This window comes from Apium graveolens, chromosome 10 (genome assembly GCF_009905375.1).
Source record: "Apium graveolens cultivar Ventura chromosome 10, ASM990537v1, whole genome shotgun sequence".
NCBI classification, from domain to species: Eukaryota; Viridiplantae; Streptophyta; class Magnoliopsida; order Apiales; family Apiaceae; genus Apium; species Apium graveolens.
The window spans coordinates 187,880,467-187,888,922 of record NC_133656.1 but is presented as its reverse complement, the minus strand read 5'-3'; the positions used below and the strand labels follow the sequence as shown (position 1 = coordinate 187,888,922).

At 31.7% G+C, this 8,456-nt stretch overlaps 1 long non-coding RNA gene across 1 annotated transcript; it reads left to right on the top strand.

Annotated features, from left to right (window-relative positions):
- The first annotated feature begins 6,551 nt into the window (after positions 1 to 6,551).
- On the top strand, positions 6,552 to 8,225 carry LOC141689372 (uncharacterized). The gene is made up of 3 exons (XR_012562356.1): positions 6,552 to 6,704; positions 6,970 to 7,230; positions 7,815 to 8,225. It is a non-coding gene; the product is annotated as an uncharacterized LOC141689372 (long non-coding RNA).
- Positions 8,226 to 8,456: the final 231 nt, after the last annotated feature.

The following is an 8,456-nucleotide window of genomic DNA, read 5'->3' as shown; positions in this document are numbered from 1 at the left end:
AAATCTGGTGAATGCCATATATGAGTATTAAACTTACAGTTGCAGAGAAGAAAATTACACACACCCTAACCCTGGACGATACGTGTGCTACAAATCGAACTTCTTATAGAGAATTATTATTTCAACAATGTTTTTAAAGGCTGTTTTCAATCCGAATTTTAACAAAAAAAAAGGCTTGGACTTTTATAAGTGCCTATTCAATTCAGATTTTGATATTTTTTTAAAAAATATGTTGGTATTTTAATAAGGTTGGTAAATTCACTTCAAGAATTCTTAGTTTTACCCACGAAGGTTACCAACGGAAAATATTCCGTTGGGAAATTTCTAACAGATTGCTAACGAATATTGAAAAGTTGAAAAGTCAATGCTATGCTAACAAACCGCTAACGGTTTACTAACATTTATATGCAAACAGAAATATTCGTTAGTATTAGTAGGCGCGAAATTAGGCCACCAAAACTTAGCAACAAAACTACCAATGAACTTGCAACAGATATTTACCAATGGAGTTGTAACGACATAACAACCGTTTACTAAGGAATTACCAACGTCCTACCAATGACATTTTCTCTTGGTAGTTCTTATACTATTTCCGTTACTAAACCATTGTAATTTTGGATCGGTTAAAATACATTCTGTCACTAATCTGTTGGTAAGCAAATTTAAAATCTAACCATCCCGTACTTCTCAACGGCTTGTTGTATGACTAAGAGCAAGTCCAACAGTATGCTAATTCAATTCTCAAATATAATATAAAAAATTAGCTCTTAGTAAGTTAAGACATGAAGAAGTATATTTGTCTTCAATAATATTACTTAAACTTGTTCCTTATATTAAATTTTACTATTAAAAATACATTGAATTAATTAAAATATAATGTAAAAGAGAGAGAGAAAGAGATTGTTTTATAAATAGGGAAATGTTAACCACAGCCTTAAAGGATATGTTCAAACTTTAAATACATCTTTTTCTCTATCAAAATTTACTCTTGCTTTCGTAAATATAACTGGGCCCCTGTATACACAATATAAGCACAAATTATAATGTGTCAAGTGTTGAAAATTAAGTTTTTATCCACAGCCCTTAGGGTTATGGTTAACAGGACTTTTATAAATAATGGTTAGGGGATTCTTAAAAAGATGGTGCTATTTCTTAAAAATAAATAGTGAATGGATGATCTTAGTAATTTAAGGAATCACTAAGAGAATGTTGGAGTATACTTTTAACTTGGAATCGTGTAAAATTTGTTGACATGCGAGATATAAAACAAGACATAACAAGAAGGAGAGAAAGAAAGTTCATGTTAAAAGGATGATTTATTTTCCATTAGCACCTAGACTGCAAAGATTGTATGCTTACCTACCACAACAACCCATATGAGATGACATTCAGAACATTATCTAGAAGAAGGTGTGATGCACCATTGTTCAGACTTGGAAGAGTGGAAACAATTTGATAGAGGTCATCCTTCATTTTCCCAAGAGACGAGAATTGTTAGACTTAGACTTTCTGCTGATGGCTTACAACCATTTGGTGAAACTAGTAAACAATATTCTTCTTGGCCAATCATAGTTGTTGTGCAAGATATGCCTATACTATAACAAGACTAAGTCATATATTGACAACCCTAAGATTTAGTTGTATGATAGTCTAAATCTGTATTTTGTATTGTATTCTTGAGTCTGTAAAAATGTTAAAGATCAGACTGGAGTATTTTTCTGTAAACAGTCTCAAGCCTAAGAACAAACTCTGGAAGAAGATCAACAAGATCATCCCTCAGAGAAAAGGTTAAGAAGCTTGGAGTTGAATAAATCTGTTTTAGGAAAAATGTTTTAAGTCAAGATATCTACAAGTCACAGATCAAGTCATTTAGAGAAGTCATTCGACAACTCCAGAATGACTTATCGAGAAGTCCAAATTGGCTTATAGAGAAGTCCCAGAGATATCGACAAGTCAAATGAAGATATGAAGATTGGAGATATCGACAAGTCAATTTCTCATTAGAGATCTCAGAGATATCTACAAGTCAAAATATATATAGAGATCTCGGAGATATCGACAAGTCATTTTGCATATAGAGAATTCAGAGATATTGTAACACCCCAAATTCGGGGTCAAGATTTGGTGTCACTATACACTTTTTATATAAAATAAAATAATAAACAAATAACCCCTTGAATCCGGATCGTTTACAGGTTATGGTATGAAACAAGAATCTAATCTTCTACAACTTTCAACAACTAAAATACAAATGTAAATACCTTTGAACTAATGCTCGTATCATATTCTTCTAACTTCTTCAACCTCTCGCATCGGAGATTTCTCGAACTTCTGCTGTCTATCTAAGCTATTCATTTGTATCCTTATCTGTTTCTGGCATAAATAAGAATTGACAAAGCAAGAGTGAGCCAAAAATGCCCAGCAAGTATATAATTTGAGTTTAAAGCATTACTATCAAAGAAAACTTCCGGACAAAATCTTAAAACAATTTTAAACAATTCTATTTATTTTGAGTGAGTGAGCGAATAAACGTTGGCTGTCACCAGCCTTGGATTATAAATCTAAAAGCGACGAGCGATTCTCAGATTCATCTCCTGAACCAGAGTTTTGTCCGATTTTGGAATCATAAAACCATTCTAGAGAGAATACCGTTAATGGCGATCAACAACAAATTAGACTGGACACTAGTTCGCATCTATATTCTGCTGATCAGTCAGAATATAATGCAGATCTGCATCTCAATATATAGATCTAGTCGGGTCCCCAGGCACTACAGCCCATCTCGAGGCACCAGTCATCCCGGTCCTCAGGATTAAGTAAAATTCAATCCCCAAAATATCACCATCCAGCCCATAGAGTGTTTTGATGTCAAATCATTTTGAATTCAAAACATCCCAATTCAGGGTTCGCAAATAACCCGAAAGAATGGGTATTTGCTCAAGAGAGCAATCGAATTATCAGAACAAGAATAAAAGAATCATGCATAATCAGAGTAACTGCAGCGAAATATAAAACATTTAACTATTCTGAACTTAGAATAGGAACGAATAAATATTTGCTGGAAAATCAGGAATACTTGCAGTATTTAAAAGAAAAATCCAGAGTACTTGCAGTATATAAAAGAATGTTCTAGAATACTTGCAGTATATAAAAGAAAGTTTGGGAATACTTGCCTCAATAAGCTTTAACCACTATTATCGGTTGACTTTGGTTCGACTTTAATCGTTCAGCTTTATCGTCAAATTTCTATCCTATTCTGGATACGATCCCAACATTCAGATCCTTCAGTTGGAACTTTGTTGATCTCGACATCTAATCACTAGATCGTTCCTAGTCTGATGTCACGTCTCGGGTCTTCCGTCTAAACCTACAGGGTTGAAATACCCTAATTCAGATAACCGCTTAAGCTTAACATCAAATTGCCACCCTCTTCTACCCATACGATTTCATAACCGAATTCATATTTATATGTATTATCGAAATACACATAACAATTATGGTTCACATCTTCGAAAATACGTATGTTTGTCATTTTGAAAAATAGGGTAATCGATTATTCACAAAATATCTTGTCACGTCACGCAAATCGGTTTCATAAAGTTCAATTATATCCTTGTTCGACGTCTCCGACAATTACAGGTTACGTTTCCGTATTTTCGGAATTAATTTTCACGAAAATCGGGCAGCGTTTCCTCTATTTATCGGCCTGCCCGTCGAATCATTTCGACGTCAAATTCATAACAACAATCCAATTTTCACAACTACAATCCCAATATTCAAGAATCCCAACCACTGATACATTTCAGATATTAATTATTTTTATTCCTATTTTTATATTTTAATTCATAATTTTCGTTTCGAAATTAATTTTACGAACTAATTTATTTCATTTATAGATGTAGGACTCAGATAAAAATCATCATCGCCCACCGTCGGCTCGCTGAGGCTCATCGCCGACGCCGGTAAAATTCGCGGGTTCCCGTTTATAACGGGCGTCCGATACGAATTTCACCGATTAATTGTTATAACCCCGCACAATTTATTTAAATCACGAAACGTTAATCATTTAAATCCTGCAGAAATTAATAAAACTAATCAGAAAATCATAGCAGGCCGGGCCCACGCGCACACGCGCGGCCGGAAGAAAGAAACCAAACGGCAACAAACAGAGGTAGCAGATACACAGGAGGCACAAACACAACACACAGGTACACACACTAAACACACACACCATACACGATTCATATATATATATATATACATACGTAGTTTTTATATACAACAGCATGATCAAAACCCATGGCAGATTCAAGGCTGAACAAGACAACCGGAGACCGACCGGAGCGAACGTCGGCTGAACAGACAAAGAAACAAGGGGGAAACGGAAAGGGAAGAAACAATAGAGGGAGACACAGAGATTACAAAGAGAGATTTTGAGAGAGATTGTAGAGAGACAGTCGAGAGATGCGAGAGAGAGTCGAGAGAGGCGAAAAGACTGAGGAAAAAGGCGATGGTGGATGGTGAGGCTGAGTGTGTGTGTTTTTATTTATTTATTATTATTTTTTTCTTTTCTTGCTTCGCCACATGCCCCAATTTGACCGCAAGCCTGAATTTTAACGCCCACATCTTGAATTTAACGATAGAATTTCGAAGATAAAAGCAAATAAAAATAAAAAGAATCATTCCGAAATATAATTAAAATTTTCGAAATATTTAAAAGTTAATAGAATTTTTTTTTATAATTTTTGAAACATTCGGGAATTAAATACTGATTTTACAATTAAATGAAAGTCAGAAAATCATTTAAAATAAATAATTAATAAAATATTGATTTCTAAATTTTATAAACCCTTAAAAATAATAAATAAAATTATAGAACAACAAAGATAATATTTGAAACAATTTTAGCATTTGTAAGAATAAAATCATTTTAAAAACAAAATAATTCGTACAACTCAATAATTAACTATACAATTAATCTTTGTACTTAACAGATCGCACACAATTTGTAATAAAACAAAGCACAGCTGACAGTCTCATCGAGTATTTTATTTATTTTATAATTCGATAATTATATTTACAGACCGGATCCGAAAATAGGTTACTTAGCCGCTAAGTAACTAAAAAGACGATACGATTTAATACCAGAATTGGATAATTATAAAAACAGAGACTCTTATAAAATACTTTATACGAAAATGAGGTAATAATGTCTCGCCTTTTGAGAATATGGATTTTTTTATCGATATATAAAATGATTTGCGTATCGGAAATTTCACACCGGGACTCGTACAGGTCAAACCGTATCCCGGATCGAAAAAGTCAAAACACGGAAAGTGTTCAGAATTATCAGATTAGGTTAGGAAGGAGTTTTCGGAAGAGGTTCGGGTTGATAAAAACGTAAAAACGATTGAAGTGGGCCGATTTCTGATTCCAAATATTAATTTTTATAATTATGTAAAATAATCATTATTAATTCTATAAATCCTTATAAAATCATGTGATAATTCAAAAATTACCAGAAAAATACCAAAATTATCTACATTTAATTCTGGATAATTAAAAATTGAAATATCTTATTTTTATCAGAAATAAACATCCAAATATTAATATCAATTATCAAATAATTCACCAAAATTCACATAAATCACATAATAATTATTTATTGATAAAAATAAATACATAATATTTCCCAGGCGTTACAGATATCGACAAGTCAAAATGAAGATATGAAGATTGGAGATATCGACAAGTCAATTTTCTCAGTAGAGATCTCAGGGATATCGACAAGTCATTTCTACATGCAAAACTAGATTCGTCCCGATTAACCAGATAATTTTTCAAAATAATTTGTTGTCGATCCAACCGTACGGATTTTAAGATATATCGATTTTAGTCATAAGAAAAAATTACAAATTTTTTTTAAATTCATCTTACATGCCAGGAATAGAAATATGTAGGAACTCGTTGACTACTAAATTCTAAACCAAATAAAAAAAATTTCTGAGTTGGGAATGTCACTGAAATATGTAGATCTTGACATCCATATGTTTTGATCATTGAATTTTTTTTAAAAAAAACTTGAAACACCAAATATTAGAGAAAACTTTAGTTATAAGTATTAGTCAAATGTCTCGTTTACTATTAAAATCTCAAACAAAATAAATTTAATAAATGATTTTTTCGATGATACAATCGTACATATATTAAGATATATGTATATCAGTCATGTGAGAAATTTATTAAAAAAATAAAATTATCTTGCAAGACTTTGTAAGAAAAATATTGAGAACACGCTACTACCTAAAATGAGATATATTAGTTTTAAAAATGATTTGTTCGTCGGTTCAAACTATACAAATGTTAAGATATATTAATTTTATTAATGTAAAAAAATGTTTAAAAGTTTTCAAAATATAGTTTTTCAAATGACTATAAACATATAAAAAATGTTAGCTTGAAATGAAAATAATTGAGCATGAAATAAATTTTGGGGGAAATCAAATTTCAGAAAAATTTAACTCCCGGGCTATCAAATACTACGTCGGGGGAATCAAAACGTCATCGTTGCTCTTTTACTTTTCCACTAACCCTCATACCTAAACTTATTTCTCTCTTTTCTTACTTTTCATTTCATTGTGGCCTTCTCTCCTCTGCCGCTTGCATCGATACGTCTTCAATTAGGGTTTGTCCTTTTTATAATGGTATTTGGATTTTGCTTCAGCCCTCCCTGGATTTTTGTGTGCTTGTTCATGTAAATTATTGTTATTTGATTTATTTGTCATATATTTTCTGAATATGGTGAAGGCTTACCAAATGCTAATAACAAATTTATATCTGTTAATAAGTTATCACTCTATTTAGTTGTTTTCTTCCAAAAGGCAAAGTCGAAACTCCAACCGTTACTTTTGATTCATTTTGATTTTTAATAGGTATTATTTATTTTGTTAGTATTTTATCCAATTTCAGGTAAATCTTGAAGGCCCAACAGGATGGGTGCTGGGTAATTAACGAATAGAGAATTATGTACAAGTAGGTGTACCCATAATTGTGGGAGTGCAAGTAGGTGTGAATTTGTGTTTTTTTTTTATTTTTTGTGGTTGATTAATGTGTGGTTTTTATTATGATTTTTTGTGTATTAAGGCATTTATAATTGGAAATTGGAGTTATTACACTATTGGCTTGTTAACATCTCAGCCTTTGTTCTGGGACCAATCTTGTTGTTGATAGGTAATATGTTCTCCTCGTTCTTTACCACTTTGTTTTTTAAATTGAGATGAATGGAAACTATATGTAATCAGTAAGCCACCTACATAAGTGTTTTTCTTTAGGATAAATATTTTGATATTAAGGGTATTGGTAACAAGGCTTTGGGTTGCGCCCAATTTGTGAGAGAAGTTATTTAAAAAGAAATGTAAGTTACTGGTTTTTTAATAAAAATATTTGCGTAGTGAATTATTTTCTATTTTTCTATATGATGTGGTGATATTTCCTACTCTACAAAGATCAAAATCATGTATGAGCAAAATTGAGCATAAAAAGAAATCGAATATGATGGGAAAGATTTCCCTGCTCAATATTATATAGTAAAAAAGAATGAATAAGCACTCACATAGATTCTTATTTTGTAGTTTGTGCTAATACATATATAATGAGATAGTCTCCCTGGATGTTATGTTGTAATTAATTTTCTCCCAGTGTATGTTGCTCCTGTAATAGTCCAATAGTCGAGCCAGGGGATGTTATAAATTTAATGTTATTATGGTATTTTTAAATGAAGTATAATTTCTAGAATGTTGTTTTGGTTGGTGCAGTTTGAAAGGCCATGCAAAATGAGGGTATAAAGAGTTTGTTTATCCGTCATGATCAGGCCTCTTCTATAAGAAATATTATGCCTTGCACTTTATCCTTTGTCGACGAAGAAGAAAATAAATAGTTGAAGCACCAATTAGTACAGATGAATGTCGGGAAAGAGAAATGAAAAATCAATTATCAGTGATTATTGAGGAAGCAGACCGAGTTAGATGTCTGCATTCCCCTGCAAGTTTAGTTTAAATGATGACAATAAGTATTTGTTTAAGAGTGTTAAATATGAACTTTAACATACAACATATGTATGTTGCATCTGAGGGGTAGATCTTGCTATAGCATAGTACTGATCCAAAATTATTAAGTTTGCTAATTTTGGATATTGGATATGAAATTAGATCATAGTATTTTGATCATCGGGCTAGACTGATGTTGTAACTTTAAGTCAAGTTTAAAATCAGTATTATGTTGAATTATTCACTTTATTTAAAATGATTTTAGTACCATGAAACAAAATTAGCAACATACAATTATGTTGCACCATTTTTCTTACTTTTAGCAAAAAATGATCGGTTGGCAGAGATTATTCATTGCAACACTACAAGAATTTATTATTAATTTTAATAATGGAAATTTCGTTAGCATAT